Source organism: Tamandua tetradactyla, chromosome 2, assembly GCF_023851605.1.
Source record: "Tamandua tetradactyla isolate mTamTet1 chromosome 2, mTamTet1.pri, whole genome shotgun sequence".
In the NCBI taxonomy this organism is placed as follows: domain Eukaryota; kingdom Metazoa; phylum Chordata; class Mammalia; order Pilosa; family Myrmecophagidae; genus Tamandua; species Tamandua tetradactyla.
In genome coordinates this window covers 190,517,988-190,532,952 of record NC_135328.1, presented here as the reverse complement: position 1 = coordinate 190,532,952, position 14,965 = coordinate 190,517,988, and the positions used below count along the sequence as shown (strand labels likewise).

Sequence of the window (14,965 nt, the reverse complement as noted above, 5' to 3'; positions counted from 1 at the left end):
GGCCGGAGTCAGGTGTGGCAGGGCGCAGCCAATGGTGGGGCTACAGGCGCAGAGAGTGGGCTCGATAGGCTATGTCGGAGCAAGTCACTCAGGCCGCTGCAGGGTCTGAGACTTGGCAGCAGGGAAGGCAGGAGCCCCGGCAGCCTGGCCGAACCACGAAGTGGAGCTGCGGCCCCACGGCAGATCATTGGTGATTATCAGCACTTCTAGATGGGCGAATTGGACTTCCGGAGAAGATGGCGGCTTAGTAAGACGCGTGGATCTTAGTTTCTCCTCCAGAACAGCTACTAGGGGAGTAGAAACAATACAGAACAGCTCCCAAAGCCACGACAGAGATAAAAAAGACAGCGTACCCCATCCTGGAACAGCTGGCTGGCTGAGAGAACCTGCTCTGGTGAGATCGCCGAGGGGCGCAGGCTGCACCGGGCGGGGCGGCAAGTGGCCGGAGTCACTCCCTTCCCCTTCCCGGGCCGGCTGGGAGAATTGGACAGGCGGTCCCCTCAAACCGCGGCGGCTGGTGCCCACACCATGCGCGGCCCCCCAGACCAACTGAGAGAATTGGATCGGAAATCCCCAGGCCGCGGAGAACAGTGACGGGGGGGGCCCTTCCAAACCCATGACTCCCCGGGAACGGTGCACACTCCTGGGCGGGCCGCTGCGGCTGGCGCCCTCCCGGCATGCTTGGCACCCCGGGCTGACTAGGAAATTCAGACAGGCACTTTCCCGGGCTGCGGCGGCCAGCGACCCTCCCAGCGTTCGGACCCCGGGCCGGCTGGCACTCTTCCAAGCTGCTTCGGCTAGCGAACCTCCCTGACGGCGAGAGTTTTCCAAAGTTAAAGGACCCACAGCACCTTTTACTGGTGGGACCCGCAGACAAACGTGTGCCACAAGCGCCACCTACTGGGCAGGATAAAAAAAAAAAAAACAGAACCCAGAGATTTCACAGAAAAATCTTCCAAACTTTTGGATCCAACACCCAGGGAAATCTGTCTAAATGCACAGACGCCAGCAGAAGATAACGGATCACGCTCAAAAAATTGAAAATATGGCCCAGTCAAAGGAACAAACCAATAGTTCAAATGAGATACAGGAGCTGAGACAACTAATGCTGAATATACGAACAGAAATGGAAAACCTCTTCAAAAACGAAATCGATAAATTGAGGGAGGACATGAAGAAGACATGGGCTGAACATAAAGAAGAAATAGAAAAACTGAAAAAACAAATCGCAGAACTTATGGAAGTGAAGGACAAAGTAGAAAAGATGGAAAAACAATGGATACCTACAATGATAGACTCAAAGAGACAGAAGATAGAATTAGTGATTTGGAGGATGGAACACCTGAATTCCAAAAAGAAACAGAAACTATCGGGAAAAGAATGGAAAAATTTGAACAGGGTATCAGGGAACTCAAGGACCATATGAAGCGCACAAATATATGTGTTGTGGGTGTCCCAGAAGGAGAAGAGAAGGGAAAAGGAGGAGAAAAACTAATGGAAGAAATTATCACTGAAAATATCCCAACTCTTATGAAAGACCTGAAATTACAGATCCAAGAAGTGCAGCGCACCCCAAAGAGATTAGACCCAAATAGGCATTCTCCAAGACACTTACTAGTTAGAATGTCAGAGGTCAAAGAGAAAGAGAGGATCTTGAAAGCAGCAAGAGAAAAACAATCCATCACATACAAGGGAGACCCAATCAGACTATGTGTAGATTTCTCAGCAGAAACCATGGAAGCTAGAAGACAGTGGGATGATATATTTAAATTACTAAAAGAGAAAAACTGCCAACCAAGACTCCTATATCCAGCAATATTATCCTTCAACAATGAGGGAGAAATTAAAACATTCTCAGACAAAAAGTCACTGAGAGAATTTGTGACCAAGAGACCAGCTCTGCAAGAAATACTAAAGGGAGCACTAGAGTCAGATACGAAAAGACAGAAGAGAGAGGTATGGAGAAGAGTGTAGAAAGAAGGAAAGTCAGATATGATATATATAATACAAAAGGCAAAATGTTAGAGGAAAATATTATCCAAACAGTAATAACACTAAATGTTAATGGACTGAATTCCCCAATCAAAAGACATAGACTGGCAGAATGGATTAAAAAACAGGATCCTTCTATATGCTGTCTACAGGAAACACATCTTAGACCCAAAGATAAACATAGGTTGAAAGTGAAAGGTTGGGAAAAGATATTTCATGCAAATAACAACCAGAAAAGAGCAGGAGTGGGTATACTAATATCCAACAAATTAGACTTCAAATGTAAAACAGTTAAAAGAGACAAAGAAGGACACTATCTACTAATAAAAGGGGCAATTAAACAAGAAGACATAACAATCATAAATATTTACGCACCGAACCAGAATGCCCCAAAATACGTGAGGAATACACTGCAAACACTGGAAAGGGAAATAGACACAAATACCATAATAGTTGGAGACTTCAATTCCCCACTCTCATCAATGGACAGAACATCTAGACAGAGGATCAATAAAGAAATAGAGAATCTGGGAGAAGATGGCAGCTTAGTAAGACGCATGGGTCTTAGTTCCTCCTCCAGAAAAGCAACTAAAGAAACAGAAACAATACGAAACAGCTCCCGGAGTCACGACAGAGACCAAAAAGACAGCGTACCCCATTCTGGAATGGCTGAATGGGCAGGGAGAATCCGCTGCGGTGAGATACCCGAGGGGCGCGCATTTTCCCGGGCGGGGCGGCTGGCGACTGGGGTCCCCTCCACGCACGTGGCTCCCCGGTCTGACTGGGAACGTTGGATAGCGGGGCCCTCCCGTCACGCTTGGTGTCTTGGGACAGCTGGGCAATTTGGACCGGCACTCCCTCAAGCCGCGGTGGCCAGCGACCCCCGCCTCCACGCGCGGTTTCCCGGGCCGACTGCCCCGCAGACAGACGAGCGCCACGAGCACCACCTACTGGGCAGGAAAAGAAAAACAGAGCCCAGAGATTTCACAGAAAAACCTTTCAACCAGCTGGGTCTCACACCCAGGGAAATCTGATCAAATGCCCAGACACCAGCAGAAAATAATGGATGATGCTCGGAAAATTGAAGATATGGCCCAGTCAAAGGAACAAACCAATAGTTCAAATGAGATACAGGAGCTGAGACAACTAATGCTGAATATACGAACAGAAATGGAAAAACTCTTCAAAAACCAAATCAATAAATTGAGGGAGGACATGAAGAAGACATGGGCTGAACAAAAAGAAGAAATAGAAAATCTGAAAAAACAAATCACAGAACTTATGGGAGTGAAGGACAAAGAAGAAAAAATGGAAAAAACAATGGATACCTACAATGGTAGATCTAAAGAGACAGAAGCTACAATTAGTGAACTGGAGGATGGAACATCTGAATTCCAAAAAGAAACAGAAAGTATAGGGAAAAGAATGGAAAAACTTGAGCAGGGGATCAGGGAACTGAATGACAATATGAAGCGCACAAATATACGTGCTGTGGGTGTCCCAGAAGGAGAAGAGAAGGGAAAAGGAGGAGAAAAACTAATGGAAGAAATTATCACTGAAAATTTCCCAACTCTTATGAAAGACCTAAATTTACAGATCCAAGAAGTGCAGCGCACCCCAAAGAGAATAGACCCAAATAGGCGTTCTCCAAGACATTTACTAGTTAGAATGTCAGAGGTCAAAGAGAAAGAGAGGATCTTGAAAGCAGCAAGAGAAAAACAAGCTGTCACATACAAGGGAAACCCAATAAGACTATGTGTAGATTTCTCAGCAGAAACCATGGAAGCTAGAAGACAGTGGGATGATATATTTAAATTACTAAAAGAGAAAAACTGCCAACCAAGACTCCTATATCCAGCAAAATTGTCCTTCAAAAATGAAGGAGAAATTAAAACATTTATAGACAAAAAGTCACTGAGAGAATTTGTGACCAAGAGACCAGCTCTGCAAGAAATACTAAAGGGAGCACTAGAGTCAGATACGAAAAGACAGAAGAGAGAGGTATGGAGTAAAGTGTAGAAAGAAGGAAAATCAGATATGATATATATAATACAAAAGGCAAAATGTTAGAGGAAAATATTATCCAAACAGCAATAACACTAAAAGTTAATGGACTGAATTTCCCAATCAAAAGACAAAGACTGGCAGAATGGATTACGACCCAGCAATACCACTGCTAGGTATCTACTCAAAGGACTTAAGGGCAAAGACACAGACGGACATTTGCACACCAGTGTTTATAGAAGCATTATCTGCAATTGCAAAGATATGGAAACAGCCAAAATGTCCATCAACAGACGAGTGGCTAAACAAACTGTGGCGTATACCTACGATGGAATATTATGCAGCTTTAAGACAGACTAAACTTATGAAGCATGTAATAACATGGATGGACCTAGAGAACATTATGCTGAGTGAGTCTAGCCCAAAACTAAAGGACAAATACTGTATGGTCCCACTGATGTGAACCGACATTCGAGAATCAGCTTGGAATATATCATTGGTAACAGAGACCAGCAGGAGTTAGAAACAGGGTAAGATAATGGGTAATTGGAGCTGAAGGGATACAGACTGTGCAACAGGACTAGATACAAAAACTCAAAAATGGACAGCACAATAATACCTAAGTGTAATCTAACTAGGTTGGAACACTGAATGAAGCTGCACCTGAAATATGGTTTTTTGTTTGCTTGTTTGTGTGTTTGTATCTTTTGTTTTTGTTTTTTCTTTTTCCTTTTTATATATATATATATTTATTAGTATTATTATTTTAATTCTCTTCTCTATATTAATATTCTATATCTTTTTCTGCTGTTTTGCTAGTTCTTTTCCTAAATCGATGCAAATGTACTAAGAAATGATGATCATACATCTATGTGATGATACTAAGAATTACTGAGTGCATGTGTAGAATGGAATGATTTCTAAATGTTGTGTTAATTTCTTTTCTTTTTTTTGATTAATAAAAAAAATTAAAAAAAAAGAAATAGAGAATCTGAATATTACTATAAATGAGCTAGACCTAACAGACATTTATAGGACATTACATCCCACAACAGCAGGATACACCTTTTTCTCAAGTGCTCATGGATCATTCTCAAAGATAGACCATATGCTGGGTCACAAAGCAAGTCTTAACAAATTTAAAAAGATTGAAATCATACACAACACTTTCTCGGATCGTAAAGGAATGAAGTTGGAAATCAATAATAGGCAGAGTGCCAGAAAATTCACAAATACGTGGAGGCTCAACAGCACACTCTTAAACAACCAGTGGGTCAAAGAAGAAATTGCTAGAGAAATCAGTAAATACCTCGAGGCGAATGAAAATGAAAACACAACATATCAAAACTTATGGGATGCAGCAAAGGCAGTGCTAAGAGGGAAATTTATTTCCCTAAATGCCTATATCAGAAAAGAAGAAAAGGCAAAAGCGCAGGAATTAACTGTTCACTTGGAAGAACTGGAGAAAGAACAGCAAACTAATCCCAAAGCAAGCAAAAGGAAAGAAATAATAAAGATCAGAGCAGAAATAAATGAAATTGAAAACATGAAAACAATAGAGAAAATCAATAAGGCCAGAAGTTGGTTCTATGAGAAAATCAATAAGATTGATGGGCCCTTAGCAAGACTGACAAAAAGAAGAAGAGAGAGGATGCAAATAAATAAGATCAGAAATGGAAGAGGAGACATAACTACTGACCTCACAGAAATAAAGGAGGTAATAACAGGATACTATGAACAACTTTACGCTAATAAATACAACAATTTAGAGGAAATGGACGGGTTCCTGGAAAGACAGGAACAACCAACTTTGACTCAAGAAGACATAGATGACCTCAACAAACCAATCACAAGTAAAGAAATTGAATCAGTCATTCAAAAGCTTCCTAAAAAGAAAAGTCCAGGACCAGACGGCTTCACATGTGAATTCTATCAAACATTCCAGAAAGAATTAGTACCAACGCTCCTCAAACTCTTCAAAAAAATCGAAGTGGAGGGAAAACTACCTAATTCATTCTATGAAGCCAACATCACCCTCATACCAAAACCAGGCAAAGATATTACAAAAAAAGAAAACTACAGGCCAATCTCTCTAATGAATATAGATGCAAAAATCCTCAATAAAATTCTAGCAAATCGTATCCAACAACACATTAAAAGAATTATACATCATGACCAAGTAAGATTCATCCCAGGTATGCAAGGATGGTTCAACATAAGAAAATCAATTAATGTAATACACCATATCAACAAATCAAAGCAGAAAAATCACATGATCTCTCAATTGATGCAGAGAAGGCATTCGACAAGATTCAACATCCTTTCCTGTTGAAAACACTTCAAAAGATAGGAATACAAGGGAACTTCCTTAAAATGATAGAGGGAATATATGAAAAACCCACAGCTAATATCATCCTCAATGGGGAAAAATTGAAAACTTTCCCCCTAAGATCAGGAACAAGACAAGGATGTCCACTATCACCACTATTATTCAACATTGTGCTGGAGGTTCTAGCCAGAGCAATTAGACAGGAAAAAGAAATACAAGGCATCAAAATTGGAAAGGAAGAAGTAAAACTATCACTGTTTGCAGACGATATGATACTATACGTCAAAAACCCGGAAAAATCCACAACAAAACTACTAGAGCTAATAAATGAGTACAGCAAAGTAGCAGGTTACAAGATCAACATTCAAAAATCTGTAGCATTTCTATACACTAGTAATGAACAAGCTGAGGGGGAAATCAAGACACGAATCCCATTTACAATTGCAACTAAAAGAATAAAATACCTAGGAATAAATTTAACTAAAGAGACAAAAGACCTATACAGAGAAAACTACAAAAAACTGTTAAAAGAAATCACAGAAGACCTAAATAGATGAAGGGGCATACCGTGTTCATGGATATAGTTAAGATGTCAATCCTACCTAAATTGATTTACAGATTCAATGCAATACCAATCAAAATCCCAACAACTTATTTTTCAGAAATAGAAAAACCAATAAGCAAATTTATCTGGAAGGGCAGGGTGCCCCAAATTGCTAAAAACATCTTGAGGAAAAAAAACAAAGCTGGAGGTCTTGCGCTGCCTGACTTTAAGGCATATTATGAAGCCACAGTGGTCAAAACAGCATGGTGTTGGCATAAAGATAGATATATCAACCAATGGAATCGAATAGAGTGCTCAGATATAGACCCTCTCATCTATGGACATTTGATCTTTGATAAGGCAGTCAAGCCAACTCACCTGGGACAGAACAGTCTCTTCAATAAATGGTGCCTAGAGAACTGTATATCCATATGCAGAAGAATGAAAGAAGACCCATCTCTCACACCCTATACAAAAGTTAACTCAAAATGGATCAAAGATCTAAACATTAGGTCTAAGACCATAAAACAGATAGAGGAAAATGTTGGGAGATATCTTATGGATCTTACAACTAGAGGCAGTTTTATGGACCTTAAACCTAAAGAAAGAACACTGAAGAAGGAAATAAATAAATGGGAGCTCCTCAAAATTAAACACTTTTGTGCATCAAAGAACTTCATCAAGAAAGTAGAAAGACAGCCTACACAATGGGAGACAATATTTGGAAATGATATATCAGATAAAGGTCTAGTATCCAGAATTTATAAAGAGATTGTTCAACTCAACAACAAAAAGACAGCCAACCCAATTACAAAATGGGAAAAAGACTTGAACAGACACCTATCAGAAGAGGAAATACAAATGGCCAAAAGGCACATGAAGAGATGCTCAATGTCCCTGGCCATTAGAGAAATGCAAATCAAAACCACAATGAGATATCATCTCACACCCACCAGAATGGCCATTATCAACAAAACAGAAAATGACAAGTGCTGGAGAGGATGCGGAGAAAGAGGCACACTTATCCACTGTTGGTGGGAATGTCAAAAGGTGCAACCACTGTGGAAGGCAGTTTGGCGGTTCCTCAAAAAGCTGAATATAGAACTGCCATACGACCCAGCAATACCATTGCTGGGAATCTACTCAGAGGACTTAAGGGCAAAGACACAAACGGACATTTGCACACCAATGTTTATAGCAGCGTTATTTACAATTGCAAAGAGATGGAAACAGCCAAAATGTCCATCAACATACGAGTGGCTAAACAAACTGTGGTATATACATACGATGGAATATTATGCAGCTTTAAGACAGGATAAACTTATGAAGCATGTAATAACATGGATGGACCTAGAGAACATTATGCTGAGTGAGTCTAGCCAAAAACTAAAGGACAAATACTGTATGGTCCCACTGATGTGAACGGACATTCGAGAATAAATGTGGAATGTCATTGGTAACAGAGTCCAGCAGGAGGTAGAAACAGGGTAAGATGATTGGCAATTGGAGCTGAAGCGATGCAGACTGTGCAACAGGACTAGATACAAAAACTCAAAAATGGACAGCACAATAATACCTAATTGTAAAGTAATCATGTTAAAACACTGAATGAAGCTGCATCTGAGCTATAGGTTTTTGTTTTGTTTTGTTTTGTTTTGTTTTGTTTTTACTTATTACTTTTATTTTTTTCTCTATATTAACATTCTATATCTTTTTCGGTTGTGTTGCTAGTTCTTCTAAACCGATGCAAATGTACTAAGAAACGATGATCATGCATCTATGTGATGATGTTAAGAATTACTGATTGCATATGTAGAATGGTATGATTTCTAAATGTTGGTTAATTTCATTTTTTCCGTTAATTAAAAAAAAAAAAAGAGAAGGGGTAATTGGAGCTGAAAGGATACAGACTGTGCAACAGGACTGGATATAAAAACTTAGATGGGCGAATTGCTGCTTTGGATCCTGAGAATTATGTTAAAAAACAGTGGGATTTGGACGTAGTCTCTAGTCCTTGGTTTCATCCAGCCTTAGCAAACCAGAGGTATTTGGGAATAAGAGAATCATTCCTTCCCTGGATGGAGATCTCTTTCAGTGGACGGAGACCGCGAGAGCATGGAAAGAGTTCCTTTGAATCATTCCTTGAATCTTCTTATAAATTTGAAGATGATCTCCTTTTAGTTGGAGGAAAGTTTCTCACTGTATATGGACTCAGTGCATATACTGGAAAGGTGGGTATATCTGTTAGCTTTGGGTTGTTGAGGATGGAATAACGAAATGGAACAAGAAGATATCTTGCTTCTGCAACGCACCCAGAAAACCATCAGAGCTGTTGGACCTCATAGTAGCAATGAGAAGTAGAATTTCAGTGTTGGTCGCTTTGAACTTGGGTATATTCCAGACACGGAAACTAGAGCTGGATTTATTGAAAGTATCTTTAAGCCCAGTAGGAACAAAGGAAAGCCTAAAATAATTTCAGAAATGGAAGAACAGGAAGCTGTCAGGATGGACACAGTGATAAAAGTCTCTGTTCCTGACTGGAAGGTCGTAATGTTTATTAAGAAGGGAGGAGAACATCTGGAATGGCAATATCAGTTTGGTCCTCCATTTGCATCCACCTGGTTGGTTAAGGATGGCAAAGTCATTCCAGTCTTTTTGATGATACAAGTGACACACCTGACCACATAGCATTTTAGAAGACAAAGACCACATTGGAGTAGGTGCCCGAGGAGCCACAGAGAACAGTGTCTACTTGGGAATGTACAGAGGCCAGGTGTACCTGCAGTCATCAGTCAGAATTTCAGAAAAGTTTCCTCCAAGTCCCAAGGCCTTGGAATCTGTCAATAATAAAAAGGCAGTTAGTTATTGCTTTGCCAAGGATCATATGGAAGCCCTTAATTCACTCTCCTTCTAGAACTCCTGTCTGTTGGGTCTAATGAATTTGACAAATGTCTTAGTAACAATAAGTTTTCTTATGAAGAATACAGTAATGGCACACTTTTAATTTTGCAGTATCCTTATGATACTGGTTATTATCTAAGGTACTACAAAAGGAAAAGGAGTAAATGGAGCACACAGATCACAGTCAGGTTTCTCAACAACCCAAATTATAAGAATATCCACATAAAGGATCCTGTTTTCTTCACTAGCAGAAATACATAGTCGAAACTATTCTGTTTTGTATCATAGCACCAACTTTTACTGTGTATAGACTTTGTCATACTCATCCTCACAGATGAAGGAATCTGAAATTCAGTGTCAAACTGTAATTCTGTAAGTAGTGAAACCAATGATTGTAGCTGAAATGACATTTTAAAATCTGGATATGTATCAATATCTAGCAGATTTTGAACCAATTCAGTGCATGAGTTGTGGTGGGTTTGGAACTGTCTTTGAAGCTAGAAACAAAGTAGATGACTGCAATTATGCCATCAAAAGGATCCATCTCCCCAATTAGGAATTGGCTTGGGAAGAGGTAATATGAGAAGTTAAAGCTTCCTGGTTGGAAGCACCACCAGAGAAGTGGTCAGAAAAGATGGATGAAATTTTGTTGAAAGATGAAAGCACAGACTGGCCATTCAGTTCTCCTAGCCCAATAGATATGCCATCAGTTAAAATACACAGAATGGATTTTTTCTCTACAAAACAACCTATTGAAATCATAGCTCCTTCAACAGAAAGAAGGGGGTCTTTTTCAGTAGGAATTTTCTGTGGCCAGACAAGTTCATCTGAGAGCCACTTCTCTCTGCTGGGATTCTCAGGAACTGACCCTGGAAATTTCAATGGGTCAGGGGATCCAGCATACAACCTCCAGGACAGTTGCCTTACAGACTGTGAAACAGAAGATGATACTATAGATGGCATAAGAGGCACTGCTTTGAACTTTGTCCTTCTGAAGCGTTTCCTAGAATATGGTCAAGGGAGACAACCTCTCTTCTATAGTATTTGAAAATTCTGGCTGTGATAATGCATCCAGCAGAGAAGAGCTCAAAACCAACAAACTGCAGGGTGCACGGGTGGTTCAGTGGTAGAATACTCGCCTTCCACGCAGGAGACCCAGGTTTGATTCCCAGACTATACACCGCCCCCCACCCCCCACCCCCACCCCAAAAAAACCAGACTGCATACTGTCAACCGCTATGCTAATAAACTAAACAGTTTCAAGCATTCCAGTAGCAATTCTTCCTCTGAAGTTACTTTGTCTACTTCTCCTTCAAGACCAACCACTTTGAGTTTAGATCTTACTAAGAACACTGCTGAAAACCTCCAGCCCAGTTCACCCAAGGTGTATCTTTACATTCAGATACAACCGTGCAGAAAGATAAACCTCAAATACTGGATGAATAGATGATGTACCAAAGAGGAAAGAGAGAGGACATTTATGTGCCTATCTTCCTGCAGATAGCGGAGACAGTGGAGTTTTTGCATAGTAAAGGACTCACGCACAGGGACCCGAAGCCTTCAAACATATTCTTTACAATGGCTGATGTGGTAAAGGTTGGAAACTTTGGATTAGTGATTGTAATGGACCAGAACAAGGAGGAGCAGGTGGTTCTAATCCCAGTGCCAGCCTATGCTTGGCACACAGGACAAATGGGAACCAAACTGTACATGAGCTCAGAGTAAATTCATGGAAACAACTACTCTCACAAGATGGACATTGTTTCTTTAGGCCTGATTCTATTTGAATTGCTGTATCCATTCAGTAAGCAGATAGAAAGGGTCAAAACTTTAAGTGATGTAAGAAATCTCAAATTTTCATCACTATTTACTCAGAAATGGTTCAACACATGCTCTCTCCATCCCCCCTGGAATGGCCCAAAGCTACAGATAACATTGAAAATGCTGTATTTGAAGACTTGGAGCCTCCAGAAAAAACTGTGGTCAGGCAGCGCTCCTTGAGCTCATCAGAATCAAAGCATTCAAGATCGTTGAGCACCTCTCACAGCCCTTGCCAGGCAGTTAGGCTTAAGATGTGCTCACATTGTGAAGAGGTGACACAAAATAGCCCATTTCTCAGGAACGTGGCTTTCCAAAACTGTGAACTTGAAAATTTATTCTTTGCTCAATTTTATTTTAGGCTCCTTTTTCTAAGTCAAATTTAAACTGTATTTTGAGGTATAACCTAATTTGAGTCAACTCTCAAATTTTTTCTACATTCAAACAGAAGCTATTGCTAAACTTTTCATATGTGGTCCTTTTGCTTCATGGTTCTCTTGAAACTGGCTGGCCAAATTCTGTAAGGAGGAAGAAGTGATTTCTAAAACATTTAGAGAGAATTAAAATGGAATATTTTTATAGTACAGAAGAACACAAGTCCTCACATGTGGAAGCTATAGTTCTAGAAATAGGTTTTCTAGATATTTGATGGTAATTTTGAAACTGATTCCCAAAAAGAGCTGATTCCTTTTTTGTCCCTGGTGGGTAATTTAGGACTTTCCGTTAGTTTTGAGGACAAGTAGCACAAATTGAACAATGGTTTATGTCCATAGCTAGTTTTCTAATGATATTTGTAGAACTAAATAACTATTTCTAAGGGCTTTTTGTACTTTCACCTCCAGTAAAGGGAACATGAAGTTTTTTTTTTATGTAAATTGGTTTAAAGTTCTGCTTTGGAGATTAAAAAAAAAAAGCCGTATGAATCATATATTAGAACTAACTTCTATTCTGGACTTTTTAAGCCTAATGAAATCTTAGGTATCTTACATGTAATCCTGTCAGTTATTTCTCCACCCAGACTGATTGTAGATAACATTTAATCATCTAACTTACCTTTTTTTAAATTTTTCACTACAAATATGTTTATTTTTTATTTATAAAAATTATGAAATCAATCCAAGGGTTGGTGGTGTACAGAATGCACTCAAGTGTGTTAACTATTGTAACTTTTTCCAGTCTAAATGATTTAATGAAACTTTTTTAAAATTAAAAACAAATGAGTGAAGTCTATTTATTTGGGTTCATAATACAAAGAATAAAGGAGCAAAGTCGTACAAAGAATAACTCTCATTATTTCTGAATTCCCACATTTGGACCCAAAGTAGGATATTCTTAACATTTGAGTGTTCACATAAGGGATATGAATATCACATGTTATAAATGAGATACTGGGAATTCTCCTGGGGCTATCACTTGACTGCTACTGGGGCCTCTCCAGATACTTATTGAAATGAGGTAAGTCAAGGAACCAAGTTGCTTCGTCTAATTTTAGGGAATACTCAGGGATGTAGGAAATAACATATTTCTTTATTTTCTTATAATAAACTTAAAGTCTAGGTGCTTATTCTGCTACACCGGCAGAAAGTTTAATCTCAGTCCTTATTGGAGTTTCCAGGAAGAATGCCAGTAGGACCATGCATAGATCCCAGAGTGGGTCTTAACCAGCACCAAAGCATCATAGTGTACCAAAATCCAGGTATATAAATAGTTACATTAAATAGAGATGGTCTATAAACATCATTTAAAAGGAAGAGCTAGCCAGCATGGAATTTTTTAAATGACCCCACTATATACTGTCTACAAGAAACACACTTCAAATATAATGATATAGGCAGGTTAAAAGTAAAAGGATGGAAGATATACTATGCAAAAACAAATCAAAATACAACTGGAGTGGCTATATTAAAATCAAAGTTTATTTCATATACCAGAAACAGAATGGCTTTTAAAATGGGGAATTTGATAAGTTGCTAGTTTAAAGTTCTAGGGCCAAGAAAACGTCCAATTAAAACAAGTCTATAGAAACGTCCAATCAAAGGCATCCAGGGAAAGATACCTTGGTTCAAGAAGACTGATGGAGTTCAGGGTATCTGTCTCATCTGAGAAGGCACGTGGTGAACAGTCACAGTTTCTCTCTCAGCTGGATGGGCACATGGTGAGCAAGCCATCATCTGCTACTTTCTCTCCTGGCTTCCTGTTTCATGAAGCTCCCTGGGAGGCATTTTCCTTCTTCATCTCCAGAGGTCGCTGGTTTGTGGACTCTCTGCTTCATGGTGCTGCAGCATTCTCTGCTCTCTCTGAATCTCTTATTCCCCTTTTATAGGACTCCAATAAACCAATCAAGACCCACCCAAATGGGTGGAGACATGTTGTCCCCCTAATCCAGTCTAACAACCATTCTTGACTAAATCACATCATCCAGCGAGATGATCTGATTACAGTTTCAAACATACAGTATTGAATAGAGATTATTCTACCTTTATGAAATGATATTTTGATTAAAACATGGCTTTTCTAGGGGGCATACTTCCTTTTAAACCAGCTCACCACCCAACCATAGCAGAACATATGTCATTTTCACACACAGGTGTAACACTCACTGAGGTAGACAATGTCCTGGGATATAAAACAAACCGTAAAAAATATTTAAAAAATCAAAATCATAAATTAGTTCTCTGACTATAATGGAATTAAACTAGAAATCAATAACAGTAAGATATCAGGAAACCTTCAAACACTTGGAAATTAAACAATATACTTCTAAATATTCCATGGGTCAAAGAAAAACTCTCAAAGAAATTTATAAAATATTTGAACTGAATAAAAATGAAAATACATTTCAAAATATGTGTGATGCAACTAAAGCAGTGCTTAAAGGGAAATTTTTAGCATTAAATATTTATCTTAGAAAAAATGAACGGTCTCAAATCAATAATCTATGCTTCTAAAAAATTAGAAAAAGAAAAGAAAAATAAGCCCAAAGCAAGTAGAAGGATAGAAATAAAAAAGATAAGTGTGGAAATCAATGAAATTGAAAACAGAAAAACAACAGAGAAAATTGATGAGACCAAAAGCTGTTTTCCTGGAAAGATCAATATAATTGATAAACCTCTACTGAAACTGACAAGAAAAAAAAAAAGAGTAGCCACACCTTACCCCATAGACATTAAAAGGTCAATAAGAAAATACTGTAGCCAACTCTACTTAAATTTAACAACTTAAACGTAATGAACCAATTACTCAAAGTTATAAACTAACAAATCTTACCCAAGATGAAATAGATAACCTGAATAGTCCTATGAAAATAAAAGAAATTGAACTCATAATTTAAAATCTTTCTGGGAGGAGGATCAAAGGAGAAGGAGGAGCTTCACAGA

The 14,965-nt window shown here is 39.1% G+C and overlaps 1 pseudogene; it reads left to right on the top strand.

Annotated features, from left to right (window-relative positions):
* Window positions 1-14,965, top strand: part of LOC143658304 (eukaryotic translation initiation factor 2-alpha kinase 3-like) — a 43,519-nt pseudogene that overhangs the window by 23,350 nt on the left and 5,204 nt on the right.